Raw genomic sequence first — 23,997 nt, 5'->3', positions numbered from 1 at the left:
GTGGTGGATAGCTTCTGCCTTTTAGGATTGACTTTAACAGTAAAGGATTCAGCAGTCAAGAATATCACCACCAAGTCAAGACTAGCACTTGGTAGGGATGTACGAAATGTTTTGGGTACAGAATGTTATGTATCCGAATCAGGCCATTTTGGGCGATTTGTATACAAAACAAATCACTCAATTTCAACTTCCAAAAGTTTTGAATACAAAACAAAACACCCAAATTTCAGCTCCGAAAGATTTGTTGTTTCGGACCTCCATTTTGTGGTGATCTCATTGTAGTCTCCATTTTGTGTTTGACATCTATTTGAATTTCCCACCTTCAGATCAGTGAACTAAAGCATGGGCTGATCTGCTGACAATTGTCTCCTTGTTCCTGATTGGCTGTTTTGGCTCTTGCCACTCCTGACTGACCCCACATTGGCCAGGAGAAGAGTTGAAGAAGAGGCAAGGATTGGAGGGAGTTCGAGGGATTTTTCATTCAGATTTAAAGAGGCAGCAGCTGCCATTCTGCTTTGTTCTGCCTCATAGAAGAGAGAGAGAGAGAGAACTTTGCTTTGCCTTGCTTGCCACCATGCCATGCCATGCCATGCCATTGCCTATGCCTATGCCTATTGCCTTCTGCCTTGCCAGCCTGAGCCCAGCCTGCCCACCCAGCCTGCCGGCCTGCCCCTGCTGGCTAGTGGCTAGTGTGGCTACTGCATGCCAGCCTGGGAATGGATTATCTCTGCTGTGTTGCTTTATTATTATTTTGTTCCAGAGAAGAATTCTTTTTTCACCCCCTTGAGAATCACTGCCTGTCTGTACCAGCACCCACCAGCCCTAGCCCCTGTGGCCACTGGCCAGCCACCGCCTTTCACCCCAGATTTCCCAGGCTTTCACCCCAGCCCCCCCAGCCCCCCAATCTGAAGACTGGAGAAGGAGAAGTCAAGAAGAAGATTGAAGAAGAAAGAGTAGACTCAGAGACCAGACCACAGAAGTGGACAACTGGACACACAACATGAGTCAAACCCTAGACTGCGTGAGTGTACCCCATTCTCTCTCTCTCTCTCTCTCTCTCTCTCTCTCTCTCTCTCTCTCTCTCACACACACACACACACACACACACACACACACACACACACACACCTACCTCTGGAATTCTGTATTCTTGGGGTTTTTTCCTGTTTGGAGGGAGATTTGGGGTTGCAATTGAATTTAAAAAGTTGTGAGTTGTTTAGTTTAGAAGTTTAAACACAGTTTCTGTGTGGGAAGGATTCCTGTTAGCTAGTACTAGTAGTAGGTGGTTACTTAGAAGGGTAGCGTAGCCTCGCAAAATCAGCCCTTTGCCCAATTACTTTGAAATTTGGGTAGTAGCTCCCACCTTTGGGGCACTACCACCACCCCACTCTTTTTGCCCCAGGATCCTTTTTTTGAATCGAATCTGTTTGGATTCGGATTTGGAAAATCTGGGTCCAAATCGAATCAGGGGTGATTCATGGGGGGGAATCAGATTCGGACCCAAAACAAATGGGTGTGTGTGTTTTCAATTCAGGTACAAATAAAAACAAAAATATTGATTCGTGCACACTTGGTAGAGTTGCAATGAAGTCCTTGGAAAAGGTATTTAGATGCTGTGACGTATCTAAACCTACAAAGTTTAGAATTGTTTGGACAATGGTCTTTCCTGTGACACGCTATGGATGCGAAAGCTGGACTTTGAAGAAGCAAGATAGAAATTTGTGAACTTTGGTGCTGGAGAAGACTTTTGAGGATACCATAGACAGCCAGGAAAACAAAACAAAACAAAAAATGGATCACAGAACAAAGCAATCCAGAATTTTCACTCGAGGCACAAATGACCAGGCTCAAACTATCATACTTTGCAAACATTATGTGAAAACCCAGCTCCCTTGAGAAGTACATAATGCTGGGGGAAGTTGAAATAAAGAGAAAAAGAGGATGTCCAGCAGCAAGGTGGATGGACTTGATTACAACAGCAATGAATGCACCACTGAGAGACCTTAAAGACCAAGCTGACGACAGATCATCCTGGAGAGAATCTATCTATGTGGTCGCTAAGAGTTGCGACCGACTTGATGGCACTTAATCAGTCAATCAATCAATCAAACAGAGAGAGAGAGAGAATTTTGTGTCCATATTTTAGAAAGCTCTATGCCAAATTTAATACTCCTAAATGTGAAATAATTGTATATCATATTTAATGTATGCAAACAATTCATATTATAAACCTCTTAGACACCAATAGAATAGCAAATGGATATTTTGGGAGATTACTGATATAAATAGCTGGGAAGATAATGCTGCTAAATACAAAGTGTATTTTTTTTTAAAGGAAAAGGATGCTTCTATTTAGTTGCATTATTTTAAAGTTAAAAATGATTAAATAAGCAGGTGGATGGTGGTGAAGTCAAAATAAACTATTGGAGGGATTCCATCACTTAACTAAAAAGGAAAAGACGTGCATTCAGGCTAGCAATCAGAGTACCTTAGGGCCATGTATATTTATTCCCATGCCTGCTCCATTCTAATATAAAATAGTGGGGAGCAGTCTATTTTTTAATACAAAAAGGAGTGTAAAGATGAGATGAGCTGAACCCAGTCCCTGCCCAACCTTACTGGGTCTCACGATCGGTGAGACCTGGTTTGGTGAGTTGAGCGAGGAGAGCGGGCCTGTTCTCCCTGCTCACGATCAGGGAGGGGGCCCTGGGCGGCCAATCAGCCGTCCACACAATGGGGCCCCCTGGACGCTCCAGCATGCCCTGTGCGAGTGTGCAGGGCATGCTGATGAGACCCCCGGAGCCGGCGAGACCCCCGGAGCCCCGGTGGCTCCCACGATCAGCAAAAATCGGGCTAGGCTCCCCTAGCCCAATTTTGGCTGATCGTGGGAATAGCCCCCTTATCTACAGTGCTCCATTCCTGGAAACAGTTTTCTTCCAATCTAGCATCAATTCCAGAAATAAGCCAAGCTGGGAAGCAAAGAAAATGCTTGAAGCAGTCAGGTAGTGGGGAAGGGGCAGGGTTTAACCCCCCTCACTCATGTGCTCCTTTTTCACGGCCTGGTTCACACAGTTGTTTGAATGTGGGTTTAATGTGGGTTACTGACATTACTGCAGTTGTGTGAATCCACACCAAAGTAGGAATCTCATATCTGGGGATGGGGCTATAGTTCAGTAGAACTATAGCAGAACTGTAGTTGAGCATCTGCTTTGCATGTAGAAAGTCCCAGGTTCAATGCCTGCCAGGTAGGGCTGAGGAAACCTCTCACTTGAAACTTTGGAGAAGCCACTGCTAGTCAGTGAGCCAGGTCTCATGATCCGTGAGACCCAGTTTCTTCAGGTGAGCGGGGAGGGAGCCCTGGGCGGCCGGATCGGCCGCCCACATGATTGCCGGCTCCGAGACAGAGCCAGCAGGGGCTGGGGAGCTCAGGGGCCACGCAGGGCCCTCGCAAGCCCCAGTATGCCATGTGTGAGCACGCAGGGCATACTGGGGAGACCCCCGAGCCAAGTGGCGGCTTTTTGCCTCCTGGCCGGGGGTCTACTCATGAGTAGGCATGGTGCAAAGGCACGCTGCAGCTACTCATGATTGTAAAAAGCAGTTTTGCGGAGCGCTTTTTACCAGGGGTTCCAGAGCGGGTTACCTGCTCTAGAACCACCGGGCTCGCAGCTGAGCCCGGTGGTTTTGATGATTAACAAAAATTGGGCTAGGCTCTCCTAGCCCGATTTTTGTTAATTGTGAGAACAGCCCCAGTGTAGACAAATTTGAGCTAGGTGGAACAATGGTCTGACTCGGTATAAGGCAGCTTCCATTGTTCCTATGTTCACCTTGGGCCATAAACCATCTTGGCATCTTCACACAATCATGCTAATGTCGGTAAACCATATTAAATCTAAATTTGAACGATTGTATAAACCAGGCCCATGGTTTTTTTTAAAAAAGATTTTCCCATCCCTTGACTTTTACCAGAACATGGCAGAAACAAGTTGCTGCCCATATCTCATCTAGTTTAGCTCTGATTCTGAGAAGGAACCAATGCTGATAATACCATGCTGAGTTACACAGGATGGAAACATAATCATTATCAGTACTCCAGACACCCCTTCTTCCTTTCCTATTCCTATGGCCAGAGATTTTGCTACTGCTGCTGCTGCCATCTGCCCAGACAGGTAAGAAAAGGGGAAGGGGCTTTGCAGGTTAATAGGTTAGGGGGCTCACAAGCAAGAGTGGCTCCAGAGGGTGGGTAAAGGTGGGCCAGTAATCCCTCAGACTAGTAGTTACCTCTCATTTCTGTTTCTGAAACCTAAAATGTGAGACACAGCTCACCTACCCGGAAATGCATTTTGCCCCTTGTGTGCCCCTCCCCGCCATTTTATTTTTCTGGTGTTGCCACTGCTCCCAGCCATGCGGCTTGGGAAATACATTGGTTCATTTCTGAATTAATTCAGTCTGTTCCAATAGTTCTTAAATGGTGTTTAAGAAAACTACTAGGCTTGATACTGGAAGACTTCAAAAGCTCTAAAGCACTTGCAATAGAATCCACTAGCTGGCTCCGACAATGTCAGAGTACTGGTGAACATGTCACCATTCTGGTTTCATGGTCAAACTGGCCATACTCTACAGGTGAAACTCGGAAAATTAGAATATCGTGCAAAAGTCCATTAATTTCAGTAATGCAAATTAAAAGGTGAAACTGATATATGAGACAGACGCATTACATGCAAAGCGAGATAAGTCAAGCCTTAATTTGTTATAATTGTGATGATCATGGCGTACAGCTCATGAAAACCCCAAATCCACAATCCCAGGAAATTAGAATATTACATGGAACCAAGAAGACAAGGATTGAAGAAAAGAACAATATCGGACCTCTGAAAAGTATACAGTGTACTGTGCTTGATTGGCCAGCAAACTCGCCTGACCTGACCCCATAGAGAATCTATGGGGCATTGCCAAGAGAAGGATGAGAGACATGAGACCAAACAATGCAGAATTGCTGAAGGCCGCTAATGAAGCATCCTGGTCTTCCATAATACCTCATCAGTGCCACAGACTGATAGCATCCATGCCACGCCGCATTGAGGCAGTACTTGCTGCAAAAGGGGCCCAAACCAAGTACTGAATACATATGCATGCTTATACTTTTCAGAGGTCCGATATTGTTCTATTCTTCAATCCTTGTCTTCTTGGTTCCATGTAATATTCTAATTTTCTGAGATTGTGGATTTGGGGTTTTCATGAGCTGTACGCCATGATCATCACAATTATAACAAATTAAGGCTTGACTTATCTCGCTTTGCATGTAATGCGTCTGTCTCATATATCAGTTTCACCTTTTAATTTGCATTACTGAAATTAATGGACTTTTGCACGATATTCTAATTTTCCAAGTTTCACCTGTATATAGCTTTGCCAGTACCTGCCAGCCATAGGCTTTAATGGGGCAGGAAAACTATAATGGTTTTTTAACTGCTGCACAAAACTTTACTAAACCACTAAAAGGCACTCTTCCTAGATAAGCCTGAACAGTGTACATTGGTCATTTTCAACAAATTTTAAAGAAACATATGCTACGCTGGTCTAAAATTTGGACAAAAGGTACAGGGGGACCTCATTACCTGTGTGAGTTCTTTTCCTGCAGATTACCATGGGTAATGAAACCATGGACAATGAGTCATGAAGTCTATGGGATTGTGGGGGTTAGGTTCCTAGACTTAAAAAAAATGCTGGAAAATCACCTTTAAAATGCAAACATAGGCCAAATAAAGTTCCCTACTGTGCTCCGCGTGTCTCCTGGAGTCCAGCAATGCCCCCCCATGTCCCAAATGAGGGGAATCACTGATATTTTCCTTCCCCCACAATTTTCTGATGAAATGAGCCACAAAATGGCTTCTGCAGACAAAATGGTGGCTAGAAATGACCTCCACGGTCATTTCTGGCCTTCTGGGAACCACAGATACATGTATTTTAACCCTTTTGTATCCACGGATAATGAGGTAGGGTGCGTTTTTATGGACTGCGAATACGCAAAACCACAATTAGTGGAACTGCTTATAGTGAGCTCCACCTGTAGTCAAAGGGTCAATTTTCAGCACTTTTTAACTTGCTGTACTTGTGCCAATTATTTTATCAGCGGCAGCCACTCTACCCTCCACCGTGTCGCACACCCAGACTAATGTTGGCGCGGCGACCGCACATCCTAGGATGCTCTGGGGCACAAGCATGGTGGCTGCTAGAGCAGCCACCACACTTGGTGCAGCTGCTCCTCCTCATTGGCTCGCTGCCGGGGGCAGCACCAGGATTGGTCTTGGTCCTAGCACTTCACACGCTCAGCCTAGGCCAGGCTGGGCTGCCCTAGACTGGGCTAGGCTGTGCGTGTGAACAGCCTCTTTAACTATCAATTATGGCTATGTCCTTTGTACTCCAGTGTTAGAGGAAACCCTGATAGTAACAGTTTGAAATACTGGGCTGGTTCTTGTACATCCAGATGCGTGCAACCGCTGTTCCATTAGAAAAATGACCGGAGGTTTCTCTTCCCAAACTCCAATTTGAACCCTCGGGTTGTAGTGAGTTTTTCTGCTCCTATCTGAGGTTTTTGTTCAGCATTGTTATGTCCAAAGGCAGAACTGGAGTGACAGTGAGCTGTATCCAGAGTTGAGGAAGGAAGCTCCTGATTGGCTGTGGGGCTGCCCTTCATGTCAGAAGGAAGCCTACACAGCCAGTCCCCCACCCCCCCGCCATGCAGCAAGTTCCCCTTCCTCTCTGCAGTTTCCAAGACTGCAGTTTTGAACACCTGTGAAGTGTGCTGGGCAGGAGGGAGCGGGGGAGGAAAACCGCAAGTCCATTGGACCTGTGGTTTCCTGTTACATGTGAATGTGACCGTTGGAATGCTCTGGAATTAAGCTAGGGCAAGTGGAGTTTCTTTAGTTAGATGGGCAACTAACATGCAGGAGAATGTAGTGCTGACACACACTACATCCCTGACAGCTGACTTGCAAGTCAGTTCTGTTGAACCCACCCCAGTCTGAAAGTGACACAGAGCTCAATATTTAAAAATGCCATTTTAGTATAGCTTTACATTTTCTTGCTGGGGGAAAATCAATAAAATTCAAGGTGGAAAGAGTTTTAACAGTACTTTTAAAGATGACATAATTTTTCACAGCACACAGCAGCTGTTAGTGAGTTTACTCCCATCATTAGGGAAATCAGAAGCTGCTTCTAAATGCTCTTTTTGTCTCATTGTTGATCAGCTCAAATGCTATATTCATTCACAAGAACATTGTTTACAGAAATGCTACAGGAAAAAGCAAACTGTTAGAAGCAACTTAGGTGATGTGGCCTCTACATACACCCCATTGCATTGTGAGTGTCAAAGTCATACACAGTAGGCGATAATACTAAAGCAAAACATTTAATTTCAAAAGGCAATTGGAAAACACTGGAGAGTGTTCAGTGATTGGCTTGAAAACGAGGTGTAGATATGGGGGGGGGGGGAGGGAGTTTCAGATTCTGCACCTGACAGCCTGGCGCTAGAAATGCAGAGAGCAAAATGATCAAGTCCTGAAACTAAGCATGATGGGGATGAAAAGAAATCTTCAGCCTAAATATTAACTCTTTCACAGAAAGAAATGCAACAAAGAGGTACTTGGGACAGAAGGGAAGGTCCCTCTTTGTATCTCACACTCTGTAATTCACAGCTGACTGGAACAATAGCCCCATCTACAACAAGCTGTGAAAAGCTAAAAGGAGACCTCCCCATGGCTCATCTTTAAAAAACAAAACAAAACACACACACACACACACACACACACACACACACACACACACACACACAGCATCCAGATTCACCATCTGCTAGTCCCTCTGCAGAGCTAAAAAATCTTTGGGCATTCTAGACATCCTTGGGGGGAAAACTCAGAAGCTATGCATACTGCAGTGTCAAAGATCCTTGGGGGAAAATGGGATGTCCTAAGAGTCCAGGGATGGGGTAGGGAGAAGGGACGAGGTGCATTAGTTATCTCATTGCCGGGTTTTTGTACAAAGACCAGGCGGGTTAAAGAGTGGTAAAATTATAGATTCTCTCCCCGCTCCCTTTTGATGTGTGTGCAGTAATTATTCTAATCTGCAATAGTAATAGTAAATAAGTGCAAGGGATGGTTGCAGTTATTTCAGATTAATTATTCCAGAATTAAAGCATATGATATTTTGCATGCAGCAACCCAGCTGACTCTATACACAAAGGCACATACTGGAATCAGACTGAAGGCCACAGTCCTGAAACCAGTTATTTGCTTGTTTCATTATTTGATGAGACTTGTATCCCCACTAAGGCTTAAGGACCATAATCATATTTCTTTATATGACTGAATCTGACTCAACAACCATGATGACTGAGGCAGGCTGACATGCAAAGGAGGGCAAGACACCCGCACTTTAAAAGTCATATACAAAAGGGAATTTTTGCAGATGCTTATGTGATACAGGGATGAGAGAAGCTGCACCTGTTGAAATTCCCCTTTTGCCGCAGTAGCACTGTTATCTTTTGAATTGGGTTAACATAAAAGGAAGTCAGATTCAAAACCTAAATTAAAGTAGATCATACTCAGGACCAGTTGCAGGTTTAAGGGAGTTCTTGGCAAGATGTTCCCTGATGGGCACCCCCCCCTTCCTGGGTGAGCTCCCTCCTTTTAACTTGGTGATGTGTGTTGGTTGTGGCCAGCAGTGGCAGAAACAACAGCCATTGGGCCAGCAAGCGTGTGCCATGGCTGTTTCCCCAACATCATTGCTGCCAGGTAAGTAGAGGCCCACCCAGCCAGTGGCATCTGATGCTTTCTGAGCTCAATCTTCACTAAAGGGTCCCATAGCAGGTGCCACCGGTGGGTTCCCCCCCCCCCCAGGACTGGGCCCTTGGCATTTGTTGAAGGGGGACAAGGCAGTGGAATGGAATATTAACAGTTTTATGAAATTTTATATTCTGTACGGAGAGGCAAGTGCAGACTACCTCTCCGTGCTCTTGCTGCTGGCTGTCTTTTATTTAGCCCACCTCTACTCCAGGACTGGAATAAAAGTAACTAAAGCCCCATGCAAAAGCTGGCCTAGATCAAGGGATGGATTAACCAAAAACACCACACTGATTATGCTGGTTCTCTTTTTCTCACTGAACAGAAGTGGTGGGTGTAGTAGTAGTAGTTGTTATTGTTGTTATTATTGTTATTATTATCATCATCATCATTTTATATCTCGCTCTTCCTCCAGGGAGCCCAGAGCGGTGAACTACATATTTAAGTTTCTCCACACAACAACCCTGTGAAGTAGGTTAGGCTGAGAGAGAAGTGACTGGTCCAGAGTCACCCAGCAAGTATTATGGCTGAATGGGGATTTGAACTCGAGTCTCCCCGGTCCTAGTCCAGCACTCTAACCACTACACCGAGCTGGCTCACTAGTTGCCTCTCTGTTCATAATATCTATTTCATTAGACTATTAATATTCCTGCTTCTGTTCCACTGCCTTGTCCTTGCATACCACAACTCTTTTCCTTGGATTCTACAGCGGGGAGTCTGTCATAGGCCTGACTATAATTCTTGAACTGGAAAACTGGATAGGAGGTGGTTTATTATCTATCTATCTATCTATCTATCTATCTATCTATCTATCTATCTATCATATTTTATTTTATTTATCATATTTATATTCCACCTGATGTCTGTATCATTTAATCTAAATGATGATGATATAAAAAGCAAGTACTCCTGCTAAACTGGTTGGTGGATTAGCTCATATACAGTATATTTTCCAAGCTATGCCCACTTCTTTACTAGCTTCAGATGATGAACCATAACTGTTGGGGTTTTTTTTTAGTTGGATAAAATATTCTTTGCATTTTAAGGGTTCACTAGGAAATAGACAAGTTGACTGCGGTAATAGCTGGATGCCTACTGAACCATTGATCTGCATAGACTTAAATGTGCTAAGTAGCTTCTAAATTACAAGGCAAGCAGGTATAATCTATCTTAATCTAGAAATCATTATCCCATATCAATAGTGATTTCCTAAGAAGGACAGAAAATGGAAGAAAAAGTTTTCCAAGTAGAATGCTACAAGATCTCAAGGAAAAAGTCAACATTATTTTCCTTTGATGCATGTTGGCCTGGCCAATTGATAAATGGGACAGGGACCAAGAAGCCAGCAGGCCCCACAAAAAGGAACGAAACAGTCAGCTTATAGGACAAAAGGAATGTCTTTGAGGGATTCAGGATGGAATACAGAATGAGATATTCCGATGATTGTCCCTAGTGTGGTAATGTGTAGTGATAGAGTGTGAACATCTTTCTATCTTATTTTTAAGAGAGAGCCTTCCTTCATGGACAGGGAGGGGATTGAGCATCACCAGTGCCTCCTCTGTCCCAGGCTGCTTGTTCCTAGTGTCTGCCCCTCTCCGGGGGCCCCTGACACTCTCCACCAGCCAGCCTCTCATCCCCGGCTGGCTCCTTATATGCCTCCTCACAGGCTATGCATCACCCGCCCCCAATTATGGGGCCAATGCCCCGCTTTATTACCTGTAATTGATTACCCCTTACAGCTGCTGCCAATGCCTTTCCCCCTTCTTCCTCCTCTTGCTCAGAACCCCTCACTTCAGGTGGCCTGCTGCCGATAAGATGTTATCCTTGCAAGTGTCCACTTTGGCCTTATCAGGGCTCAGCTCCTCCTCCACTGGAGCTGAGTCCCTGCCTGTTGGCAGTCTTTCCTCTGTCTCTCCCCGGCTGCCATCCGTCCCTGTCGCCTTGGGCCCTCTCACCACTCCGTCCTCGGAGGTAAGGACAGCCAGCCTCACCAGACACACACATATATACACAATTTGATTTGGACTACTAAAATACTGCCAAAATAAGGTCCCAAGTGCTTTTGGCTTGGACACTGATGATTTTCCAAGGAGAGGGAATTCTGAAATTGTAGAGGAACAGGTCCTGAGAATAGTTTTGAGAACTCTCAGCAACCAAACCATTTGTGGCAAACAGGTGCAGTGGCCAGAAGGCACTTCTCATCGCTCTTAAAGTTTAAGATGAAGGAAGAAGGTGGTATCTTAGGTATGCAGGGATAAGAACATAAGAACAGTCCTGCTCTAATCCAGCACCCTGTTTCACACAGTGGCCCACCAGATGCCTCTGAGAAGCCCACAGGCAAGAAGTGAGGGCATGCCCTCTCTCCTGCTGTTGCTCCCTTGCAACAAGTACTCGGAGGCATCCTGCCTCTGTGGCTGGAGGTGGCCTATAGCCCCTCAGACTAGTAGCTATTAATAGACCTGTCTCCCATGAATTTGTCTAAGCCCCTTTTAAAGCCATCCAAGCTAGTGGCCATCATCACATCCTGTGGCAGAGAATTCCATGGATTAATAATGCTCCATGTGGAAAAGTACTTCCTTTTGTTGATCCTAAATTTTCCTAGTTTTCAGTTTCATGGGATGATCCCTGCTTCTAGTGTTGTGAGAGAGGGAGAAAAATCTCTCTTTGTCTCTCTGTGATCAAGTCACTTAAGGCTTTCTGGTCAAATGCAGTGCTTTGAGTGTGTGCTCTGCTTTCATCCAGAAAGCTATCCACAACGGGGAGATACACACACACACACACACACACACACACACACACACACACAACTGAACACAAAAGCCCCTTGAATTGCACAGTTTGTTTGAGGTATATGTTTATATTAAATCACCTTGATACCCAAAACATCCCATGTCAATGAAACTTTTGTGAATAAATTTACAGCTCCTTAATAGCTATCATCCCCAGTTGTTCCATGCCCTGCTCCTGGATATTTGGTGACATGAAGTCCCATGAAACTCGACCTTACATATTTATGACCTTGTGTATGGTCTTTTATTATCTTGAGAGAAATAAGGAAGAGAAAGGGAAAGCAGAAATCTTAGGGGAACACACCTTGGAAAAGAGTTAGATTGTAAACATTTTCCTATTTTATTTTAAAGATAGGTCTATGGCTGAGTATCTCACAGAGTAAGGGATTTAGGCAAAATGATCTTTTGACCCCTTCCAGAACTATGATCCCACAACCCTGTGCTGATGTGGCATAATCTGTGTGTAACACCTTTGGTCACAAGAGACAAAGGGTAACTTTAGGTTTCAGGGGGTCCTCAACAAAGTGCCCTTGGTGGGCCCCTAGAGGGAATTGCTCCACTTCTATTACACAAAGGCTAGAGGCACAGAGGTGGTCACAGGAACCAGTGTTAGGTGTTTCTGAGGGCCCTGGATCCTTGGCTGCTGCCCAGTTATGCTGAACCTTGTTACCTGCCCTGATAGGTAGGGATGTGCACAAAATGGTTCGGAAGCCCTTTTATGGGCCTCTGAACTGGTTCGAACCCTGGCCGGCTTGAAGGTTCGATGGCGGGTGTCTGTGTCTGCCTTTAAGGGCAGGGGAGAATGCACTTAACCCCCGCTGCATTTCCCCCACTGGTGCACGATTTCTGAAAAGTCCAGCGGGGCTGAATGCAGGTGCATTCAGTACTTCTGGGTATATGTGGCAAACGTAACAACAGGGCGGCGGGGATGCATGCTGCTGCCCCAACTGCCTTTTTGGAAATCATGCAACAGTGGGGGAAACGTGGGGGTGGGGGGAGTGCATCCTCCCCCACCCTTAAAGGCATCCCACCCCCAACATCGAACTGGTCTCTGCCGGTTCCATGCACATCCCTACTGATAGGTACACTTCAAACCTCCCACCTACCCTTCATTTGTGGGTTGTTGTTTTTTAACAAACAAATGTGTACAATATCTGTCTGTTATGCTTTTCATCCCATTTACATGGGGCAGCTTCACATGACACACAGGCAAGTATGGTTCCTGGCAAGTACTCCTGGGAGAAGCTAGTCATGTGAACCTGCCCATGTTGGGCTCTTTGGATGCCCTTCCCTTCAATACCCATCTTCAGATCTTAACTACCGATGTTGGGTGGCCAAGGGAAGTGCGGAACAGCAACCCGACATAGGTGGGATTGCATGATGTGCCAGGACTGGAACTCACAGCTCGTCAAGAATTACAGTTCGCTGCAGTCATACTTGCTGCATGTCACATGAAGCCACCCTAGGAGGTCATTCACACAATCAAAAACTGTGTTCTACCTGGGTTTGGTAGCTGTGTGTGCTGCCAATTTTTGGTTGCGTGGAAGCAAGGTAGGAGGAAAACCTGGGTAGAAGTGACTGTGTAGAAGTCACTCGGTTCCACACAGCCAAAAATTGGGAGCACACACAGCTACCAAACCTGTTTTTGATTGTGAGAATGACCTGTAATTTACTACATATATCGGTTTATAAAGTACAAGCAAAGCACAACATTGGCACTACATAAATGTGAGCAGTAGCTACTGGCAGTGGTAGTAGTAGTAGTAGTAGTAGTAGCAGTAATACAAGAGACAAGCAGAAGAATGTTTTACTTATACTAAAATTCCCTGACCCATCAATATATAAAATAACAACTCCATTTTAATATAAGTATTACAAAAGAAAAGTAAAGATGTCAGAATCATTTGCAGGCTGAAATGATCTTATCTCAGATGACACAATTTCAAATCATCCCAATTCACCCGCGTTATCAATTAAACAAGCATGACGCTGTTACCGAACCTAACTGCAAATATTCAGATTTTTCCTCCCGTCACACTGAAGGTTATCTCCCTGGTAGCTCAGGAAAAAAATAAATCAGGTGACAGCCATTTCCCATGATGCTTTAAGGGCTGTCAAGCTGTCCATCAAGTTGTCACCTGACCAATCGTTCCCATGGTTCTTTTAGACTCTTCGTATGACAAATTGAAAGGCGCTATTATCTGCTTGTGGTGAAAAGGAACTGCTTCGGCTTTGATAAGATATCACTACTCCCAGGTGAGAGCAGGCTGACAGCACATCAAGACAAGACAACACATGGAAATACTGAACACAGGAGCCCCTTGGTTTACAAACATCTGTTGTCATTATTTATTGCCTTCTCCCTGGTTATAGTTTCAGACTTTGTCCTCGGCTGGTTCAAAAGGAGGCACTTCATTTTCTGCAAAGCTGCCTGAGCAGCGGCTATTACCCACAGCTGTTCAGTGCTTAAAACAGAGGAAAGATAACACAGCCATCTATTACAGCTACCTACCTTATTTGGTACAACTTGTACTTGAAATATGATCCGTGATTCTCATGGTGAAATTATGTCAGAAGAAATGAGAAACCCTGAAAGATAGGAAGATTTTTTTTTTTTTTTAGTTGCCTTGTAAGCTCAACCATCAATGTTGAGGTCTGTGTTTATTAGGCAGTCCTTCAAGCACCAGGTTTTGTCGCTTGTATCTCTCAGCCTTAGCATGAGCGCCCAAATTTATCTTTGGGAGAGCTCAGGCTGAAAACAATGTGTTTGTTATTTATTGCGAGGTTGTAACAAGGATAAAATGTAGCTGGTTGCTAACATCCCCACCTTGTGTACAAATCTTTTCTTGCATGCAGCTTTGTCATGAAGGTGTGCTGTAATATGAATTTGGAAGCGAGGCACTGATTAGGGGAACAAAATTAGCATTGTTTTGTATTAGAAAATGGGGGGTTGGTGGGAGAGCAAGAGGAATATATACAGTGCCTGCTTATAACATCAAGATTTCAATGGCATGGAAGTGCAGCACAGAGTAAGTTCACATATGCATATTCCTCACTCAGTAGCAGCAGCCTCAAGTGATGACACCAGATGCAGGGTTTTCATATGTCCTCACCTCACCACACACATGACTTTTCACCGGAAGTAACTGTCATGTTTAACTGCTTGAGGGACAAGTCATGAAATGATATCAAGAGTCATGGGCTGAATTCAGACTTAATAGGAAATCAGTGGTCCCTACACCTCTGGTTTCCTTAGCTGCATGTCTGAATTTGGGAGTCCAAGGCAAAAAGGGACATGTGGTTTCCCTTCAAAAACTCCACTCTGAACTTTTAGCTCAGAGTGGCGTTTGGACGCCTTCAACTCCAGTTTTGCAGTGCCAGTGTTACGTTTGAACACTGGCACCACAGTCTGGTCCAGATGGGACCGGAGTTGAGGGAGGAAGCGCCCCCCTCATTCTGGCCCGATTGGCTGTGTGGGTTGTCCTTCTGTCAAGATGGAAGCCCGCACAGCCAGCTCCCTTGCCTCCCTGCCGTCTCACTGAATGCAGAGAGGCAGCTCCCCGAAACATCCGAATGGAGATGGGAGAGCAGGGGAAGGGGGGGGGCATTACATCTGAAGGCGTCCATACATTCATAAGTCCATTATTTAGTTGTTTAGAAGGCTGATCCCATTAGGTTATTAATCACTGCATAATACTTTGTAGAGAAGTGTTTTACAAAACTCTTTCACCACAACAATAGGTATAGAGATTGTGTCATCTAGTGAGCTTCTACGGTTTTGAATATAATAGCTAGGATTGCTATATCATAATCCTCCAGTCTCACAGCTGAAAGATGTGGGCACCATTTCTTGTGCTTTGGGATGCACTGAACAAAATGTGAAGTGGGATGGCTGCAACCTCCTTCACAGTTGCAGGGCTGATAAAAGTGTTCTCCTAGTTGTGAACGGCAGCTCCTGCATATGGTTCAAGGATATGGCCCTCAACCAGAAGATTTAGTTCAACAATACTTATGGGACAGTTACCAGAAAGAAAGAAAACCCTAGGATGGCAACCTTTAGTCAAATAATGAGGAGACTGATAGAACCCTTTTGATCACTTAAAAAGGCACCTCCAATTTTTTGTAAAAAATGATTGGCTTACATCGGGGCTGCATAACTTTGGCCTTCCTACAGATGCTGGCCTACAACATCATCCCTGATTGATCCCACCATCCCTGATTGCTGGCCACTGTGGCTGGAATGATGGGAGTTGTAATCCAAAAACAGCTGGAGGGCCAAATCTGTGCAACCTTGACTGACATGATGTGCAGTCTCCTGTTGACAGAAAGGACCCATCAGGGCTGAAATGCAACTTGAAAGGCAGCCCCAACAGTATTGTGACGGGGCTGCTGTGGAATGCCTTAAAATGCTTCTGGGCAGCAGCACAGCACTCCTTCTATTGCTCCCAATGGAATTGGTTTGGGGGCATTCTGTAGCAGCCCCTTCACTACATCATTGGGTCTGCCTTTGAATTTTTGCAGCATTCTTGATGGGTCCTTTTCATTGATGGGAGACTGAACACCATGTAAGCTGCATGATTTTAATATAAGTACTGCAGGTGGAAGATGTTTCATGCCTGAAACATCTGAATTGGCTTCTGATAATGCCATCTGAATTGCTCTCTAAAAACACCATCTAGCCAATAAGGCTTGACACACAATGAAGCCAGTTCAGAGAGAGAACAATGCTTTCTTCACTGTATTGCCCTCACTTTCAATGGGTGTTGGGCAGTGGAGAGGACCAAAGCTACTGTGCTGGGAACACTTTCCCTATAGTTTACAGTAGGGATGTGTGAATCGACTTGGGTACAAATTGATTTGTACCCGAATCTAGCTGATTTGGGTGATTTGGAGACAAAATAAATCACCCTTGTGGTCCACTGGCTAAATTTGGGTCCAAATCAAATCGCGGCTGATTCAATTCAAAACAATTTGAGATTCGGATCCCTCCCATTAATTTCCCCAGATTTCCAGCTTTCATTTAAAAAACAAAACAAAACTAAGCTCTAGCCCTTGTAGAAGTGGAGTTATGGAGCAAAATGTGTGGTCACTGTTTTTCAAGTGTTTGGATTCTTTGGTATATAATAACTTTCCCTCAATGAATCCTTATGAGGATTGATTACACACCTTCATTTCTTCTATTCATGTTGACTGTTTTTTGGACAGTTCCAGATCTCAACTGCCATGTGCCAATTACATCCCCCTCCCACCTGCAAGGCAGTGGGGTACTACTCAGTTTATGTTCTAGGAATTTTTTCAAGTGTTTAGGTTCTTTGGTGTCTAATAACCTTTCCACACCAAAGAGTCTAAACACCACAAAAATTCCTAAAATATAAACTGAGTACCCAGTGGATTGTGGGTTGGGGGGTTGTTGGAACACGGAATGCCACTAATTCCCCACCCCCATCAACAAAGCAGTGGGGTCAAAATGAACAGAATAAATGGAGGTGTGTAATGAAGACACCAAATAATCTAAACACTTCAAAAATTCATTAAAAAGCAAACTGATAACCCTAGTGTGTGTGTGTGTGGGGGGGGTGTTGTTGACACATGGCAGTTTCACAGTCCAATGACAGTCAAAATGAACAGAAGAAACAAAGGCATATAATGAATCCTCATAGGGATTCATTATGAGGAAAAGTTATTAGACACTAAATAATCTAAGCACTTCAATACTCCTAAAAAATAAAATGAGTACCCCACTGCCTTGCAGGTGGTGTGTATGTGTATAGTTGGCACATGGCAGTTGATAGATGGCACTGTCCAGTGACACAAGAAATGAAAGTGTGCAATGAATCCTCATAGGGAATCATTATGAGGAAAAGTTATTATACACCAAAGAATCCAAACACTTGAAAAATAATGACCGCACATTTTGCTCCATAACTCCACTTCTATGAGAGCTAGAGCTTAGTTTTTTTTAAAAAAATGAAAGCTGGGGATCCATGTTAGGATTAGGATAGGGAAACTTCGAATCCCCATTATTTCCCATGGCGGAAATATACAAAATAAGTAAAATCATTACAAATCAACCAAGCACCCCACTGCCTTGAAATATGGGGACCCATAGGGACCTACCCACCATCCCAATTTGGTGCTCCTAGGACCTTAATAAATGGTCTGAATCAATCCAAATCTGAATCAAATTGAATCAAATACAAATTGAATCTGGGGGTGATTTGTGGGGGTAGATTTGGACACAAAACAAATCAGGGGTGATTTGTTTTGGGCACAAAGCAAATAAAAAAAAATCAATTTGTGCACATCCCTAGTTTACAGCATGCACACCCTTGCCCAAATTGCTGAAAGGAAAACTGCATTTCAGAGCAGGCAAAAATGTCCCCCAAAAGCATCTTCCCTATTTCAGTTAAGCCCTATCCTCTTCTTCTATGAAGTCTTGGCTAGAGCATATGTCTTCTATTCTGTGCTCCCTCAGTTAGTGATCATCGTCCCTTTTATCCCCATCTACTAGTAAGCCTAGTTAGGAATGGGGAGCATCAATAAACCAATAAACTCCAGATTGACTTTCTGCCTGTTCAGAGCTTATAGGGCATTATCGGGGTTGTGAGGTGTTTCCTTTCCTTTTAGTTTAGCCAAATACCTCCATCAGAAAGTTCCTAGGAGGAAATGTGTGGCTAGTAACTTCCAGAGCCTGAGGAGCTGGGTAGCCTTGTTTTCTACAAGCAAGTGATGCTAAGAATGCTATTTAGCCTCTAATTGTTCATTTATGAAAACAGTCAATGAGGCGGTTCCCACGATCAGTGAGAGCCGCCTGGAGACAGTTGGCGGGGAGAGCGGAATTAGCCCGCTCCCCCTGCAGATGACCCAGCAGTATGCTCCGGGTGGCCAAACTGGCCGCCCACATGACTGCTGGCTCTGTTACAGAGCAGGCGGGGGCTGGGGGGATCGGGGGCCGTGCGGCGCCCGGAAGTTCCAGCATGCCCTGCACAAACACGCAGGGCATGCTGGAGAGACCCCCAAGCCAGGAGGCTGCTTTTGAGCCTCCCGGTTGGGGGTCTACTCATGAGTTGCCGTGGCGCAGAGCCACACCGCGGCAACACATGATTAGAAAAACTGGGTTTGCGGAGCACTCACTCCGCAAACCTGGTTTAAGGGCAGGGCTGCTTAAGCGGGTGAACCGCTGAAGAACCACCGGGCGCGCAGCCGAGCCCGGTGGTTCTCACAATGGGAGAAAATCGAGCTAGCCTCCGCTAGCCCGATTTTCTCCCATCGTGTGAATAGCCTCACTGTGGTATAGAATGCTAATGTGGGTAGGAAAGAGTCATTTTGAAATCAAAAGCTCCATATTCAGATCAAATGTGATTCTCACACTTGATTTACAGACATGAGGAATTCACTTCCCAAATTTAGAGGAAATTGTGAATGCATCTTTCCTTGCAACACTGAAGGATTCATGTCCTGGTTGACACTTGCCAGACACTCTGCTCTCCACACCGCATGCCCATTTCAAGCAGCCTGATTATTTATTTATTTATCTATTTATCTATTTATTTATTTATTTAAAGATTTAATATACTGCCCAATTCACAGACTCGGGGCGGTGTACAAGGCAAGAACAACATCTGAGTGGTTTTTTAAAAACTTAAATTAAAGGGCAAATGCCTGGCGGAAAAGAAATGTCTTCAATAAGGATTTAAAGGCTGAAAGGGAGGAGGCAGACCAAATCGGGGGTGGGGGAGACTTCCAGAGTAGGGGGACAGAGAAAGCCCTTCCACGGGCCCTAGTACTATGGACCTCTCTAAGGCCATGGACCAAAAAAAGACAACCTGAGAAGATCTCACAGGGAGGGACAAGGCTGGCCAGGAGAAGTTCTCAAGGTAAACATACCAGTTCTCCCTGGCTAGACACTGCTAAAGCAGTTCCAATCAACAAGAACACTGCTCCATTATCCCTTTATAGTTCTCCAAAATAAATATCCAGAAGATATTCCTGGTGTTCACTACAGCAGTCATATGCAAACTATGATTTGTGGTGGAGAAGGACTGCTTTCCAAGGTATCTAGTTAGAATTTTCTGAGTAGAGGACTCCTGCCAATTTTGGTAAGATCTCCTCTCTTGTTACTGCCACTGCTTTTGGCAGAAGGGTTACATTCAAATAAGGGCATCTGTAGCTGAATTCCAAGGCATCAGCATGGGATTGGGAAATGAGCCCTGACAATTGTGTACCATTAATCAGCCTCTTTTGTATTTGGTGACAGTGTTTGAGAAATCAATCTGATTCATTTCCGTTATAAAGAGTTTGCTGCTATTACCAAAAAGAAAAGAAAAGAAAAGAAAAGAAGTTACCTGAACATGTGAATTCATGTGGAACAGCTGCAACAAGGACATCTTTTGAACAGCACAAAAAGCAGTTGGCAAGATTCACAATATAAATAAACCCATTTCATACTCTGAAGTAAATTTGGTGCTGGTCATTTCCATCCATATTTGGTCTCAGAAAAAGGACTGCAGCTGTAACAGAGAGATGAGAATGAACGAATCAAATTAGTCCCATAGGTACCACAAAGACAAAAGAACCTATAAACTTCTGTAAGGCAATATAGTCTCCATCACTGCTGATGTGTTAGAAGCTACCCAGAAGAACAGGCATGGCCCTTTCCCACAAAAAGCTCCAAATATATACATGCAAAAAGAGAAAAAGCCATGGAAAGGGACATACAGTATAGGGCGAGTTCACACAACATGGAAATGTCAAACCACTGTTCCCAGGTGGTGTCCATGAGCCCAACTTCTAGTGTCAGGATGGCTGTACTGACATTAGGTGTGTTTGTTTGCTTGCTTGCTTGCTTGTTTATTTATTTATCAAATGTGTACACAGCCCCAAACTTTTGTCTCTGGGTGGTTAACAATAGCATAAAACAAGTTAAAAACATATACAAAAACTAAAAACAATTTAAAAATTTAAAAATAAACCAGAAATTAAAACCTAAAAATTTAGGAAGCTGAGAAAGCTTAGGCGAAAATGTTGCCATATTCTGCCCTATTTATGACCCAGAAGCCATCTGAAACCATGATTTTATCTATCTATCTAGATTTTTATACTGCCTCACCTGGATGGCTCTAGGCAGTTAACGAATATAAAAACAGATATAAATGAATGAATGAATGAATAAATAAATAAATAAAATAAGATTAAAACCAGTTTAAAACCATTTCAGTAATCACTAAAGGCCAGGCTAAAAAGATATATATTTTAGGGCTCTTTTAAAGGCTGCTAAAGCTCTTAAGCCTCTAATACCAATAGGGAGCATATTCCAGAGCTACAGAGAAAGCCTGATCCTGAGTCACCACCAGGCGAGCTGGCAGCAGTTGGAGACGGACCTCTCCTGATGGCCTTAATGTGTGGTGGGGATCATACTGATGAAGGCGCTCTTCAAGATAGCCCAGTCCTAAGATTTGAATTTGGTTAAGATGTTGGGAACAATACGCTGACACTGGCAGGTTCAGACAATAGAATCAATGTTGGGACAGCCATCCCAATGCTGCAAGTCAGGTTCGCAGCCATGCTCCAGGAAGCGGTGATTCAGCATTTTCCGTGTTGTGCGAACCCGCCCAAATGAATAAATGCTAAGATACTTGATAACTGGCCACACCTTCAAATAACTGGCTGACTGGTCATGTCTGCAAATGCTCTGCAAGCATATAATTCAGTAGTACATAGATAATTTAGCATCCTGAGACTATCAGTTTTCTTTCTCCTTTTTGTTAAATTACTGCATTTTAAGTTCTTAAGGATGGAATATGAAAGTATATGGGTTATAACTTATAACTCAGGAAAGTCTCAGAATTCAGCGTGGGGGCTGAACAGTAATCAGATGATGTGGACCTCATGCAGGTAAGGGATGGGGCTTCAGTATTGTGCATGACTCTTTGTTGATTCTGTATTACCAGCAGAAGCAGAATATATTATGCAAAGTAAGCCAACATATGTGAATAGTGGCTTGAAGTACGCAATGTATACTTTTTTTTTGCAGAATTTACTGAATTTTGATTTTAGCACAGAGAAGACACCTGCCCAGTATGTTGGTTATATAATAATCAAGTTAGAATCACTGTAGGTGATCCAGTTTCCTGAGGCAACCTTGCCTAACCTTGCCCCTGCTAACTAAGCAAAGAGGCACCTTTTAATGTGGTGATTCTCTTTATTTAGCAAGGGGAGAGTAACTGGCCCTATCTACCCCCAGTACAGTACCTCCAGTGACTCTTGCTGGTGTCTATCTGATGTTTCTTCTTAGATTGTGAGCCCTTTGGGTACAGGGATCCATCTTATTTATTTGTTATTTCTCTGTGTAAACTGCCCTGAGCCATTTTTGGAAGGGTGGTATAGAAATTGAATTAATAATAATAATAATAATAATAATAATAATAATACAAACAGACAAACATCTGCTACACAATACACCAGATATAACTGTAGTCGAGAAGAAAGAAAAACAAGTTAAAATAATTGACATAGCAATACCAGGGGATAGCAGATTAGAAGAAAAAGAAAGAAAGAAATCATAAAATAGAAAGATCTACAAATTGAAATTGAAAGGCTGTGGCAGAAAAAGACCAAAGTAATCCCAGTGGTAATTGGCACCCTAGGTGCAGTTCCAAAAGACCTTGAATTGCACCTCAACACCATAGGGGCCACAGAAATCACCATCAGCCAATTACAAAAAGCAGCTTTACTGGGAACCACCTATATTCTGCGACGATATCTATAACAACAGCAACAACATTGACAATAAAATTCAGCCATCCCAGGTCCTTGGGTAGGACTCGATGTCTGGATAAAACAAACCAGTCAATAACACCTGTCTGACTGTGTAAACAAGAAATAATAAATAAATAAATAAATAAATAAATAAATAAATAAATAAATAAATAAATAAAGGTGACATCCACTGCACTCCAGCTCCGTACAAATGTACATTTATTTACTACCCAGACCACAATGTGCTACAAGTTGAGAGATGGAACTGGCAAGGTGTAAAACTCAAAAGTGCCTCCAGAAGACACAACTCCAGTTGACTAAAGCAGCTCAGCCAAGCCACACTCTGTTGCAGAACCATGGAACCGTGACAAAACAAATAGCTGAAATTGTATTGGAATGTGAATACAGGTGAACGGTTTTCAGTGGCACTGAGTTCTGCAAAACCCAATGTTTGGTGTTATGTTTCTCCCTAAAAGAGCTTCTGAGGGAACTCACGTTTGTGACAAATCATGCTTGTGAATTCAAACAGAAAGCTTTTTTCTCTCTCCATGAAGTTATTATTTCTATACATAATTCACTATTGATCCAAGGTGATTTGTTCACATGAAGGGTGTGCTTTTCTAATGTCTTTATAACACAACATTTGAGCACCAGATTCCACATTGCATCAGAGGTTTTTGGTTTTTGGTTAAAAAAAAAACCAGACATAGGAATCACCCAAACATCTGCATTCATGGGAGAAACTAAATGTGTGAAAACTCATAATCTGAATCATGGCCACTTCTGTGATGGACAAATGTCCCTGCTAGTAGTCAAATGATACTTAAAGAAATTCCTTAGTTGATCAGAATCCTGGATTAGGTATTTCTGGGCCTTTTTACACAATGTGTGCAGTGGCTGTATCAATTACTGATTGAAAAATAACCTTTACTGTGAAAAAAAACACCCCACTGTCATTCAGTAAAGTTAATATCAGGAAAACAGCTCCTTTAAATGTATGGATGGATTTAATATAACAAACCAATCATTAAATGAAAGATCCAGACAAAATTTAATAATGCAACATGATCCTTAAAAAACTTTATTTCCCATTGCAATTGCGAACAATAAAGTTTTCTACATAAGCAACTGTGTGAGCTGAAAGAGGGGGATGTGTAATTCATTTCTACAAACCCAGCCAAAAGAAATGAAGGGGAAAAATTGGATTCTCTTCTGTTGGCCTCCTGTGTAAAAAATTTTCTCCTTATCATCTCATCTAGTCATATCTTTCTGCAGTTTGAATTACCCTCTTTTCCTCAATCTGGTAAGGCAGTGAAAGGATGTTTGTTCTGCTAATTAACTTTATTACCCTGATAACTCCCTGCAGCCTTTGACGAAAACAATTACCGTTCCTCTTTTTTTTTCCCACTGGCAAAAAAAAAAAAAAAAAAAAAAGACTATTAATTAGAAATGAGGCCCCAGTCCCTGCCATGTTAGCCTACCACGTTCTCAGACCCTCAAGCGGGATAGCATTACATTGTCAGTAGTAATTTAGCTCTCATCTGTCTCTGCTAATTATTGTCACATTCATCAAATTCATCAACAAAAGTGCTCTCAGAAGGATTGCATATTTG

At 43.4% G+C, this 23,997-nt stretch overlaps 1 protein-coding gene across 9 annotated transcripts in view; it reads right to left on the bottom strand.

Annotated features, from left to right (window-relative positions):
* SOX2 (SRY-box transcription factor 2) overlaps positions 1–23,997 on the bottom strand; it is a 724,618-nt gene that overhangs the window by 217,482 nt on the left and 483,139 nt on the right. For all 9 annotated transcript variants that reach the window (XR_008318939.1, XR_008318941.1, XR_008318940.1 and 6 more), the window contains 2 exons: positions 19,972–20,136; positions 14,139–14,215 (listed from right to left, as the gene is read on the bottom strand). The gene's annotated coding sequence lies outside the window, so the exon portion shown is untranslated. The remainder of the gene's footprint in view (positions 1–14,138; positions 14,216–19,971; positions 20,137–23,997) is intronic.

The sequence above is a fragment of the Hemicordylus capensis genome, chromosome 3 (assembly GCF_027244095.1).
Source record: "Hemicordylus capensis ecotype Gifberg chromosome 3, rHemCap1.1.pri, whole genome shotgun sequence".
Classification (NCBI taxonomy): domain Eukaryota; kingdom Metazoa; phylum Chordata; class Lepidosauria; order Squamata; family Cordylidae; genus Hemicordylus; species Hemicordylus capensis.
The sequence above is the reverse complement of the archived record's forward strand: the minus strand, read 5'-3'. Positions and strand labels throughout refer to the sequence as shown.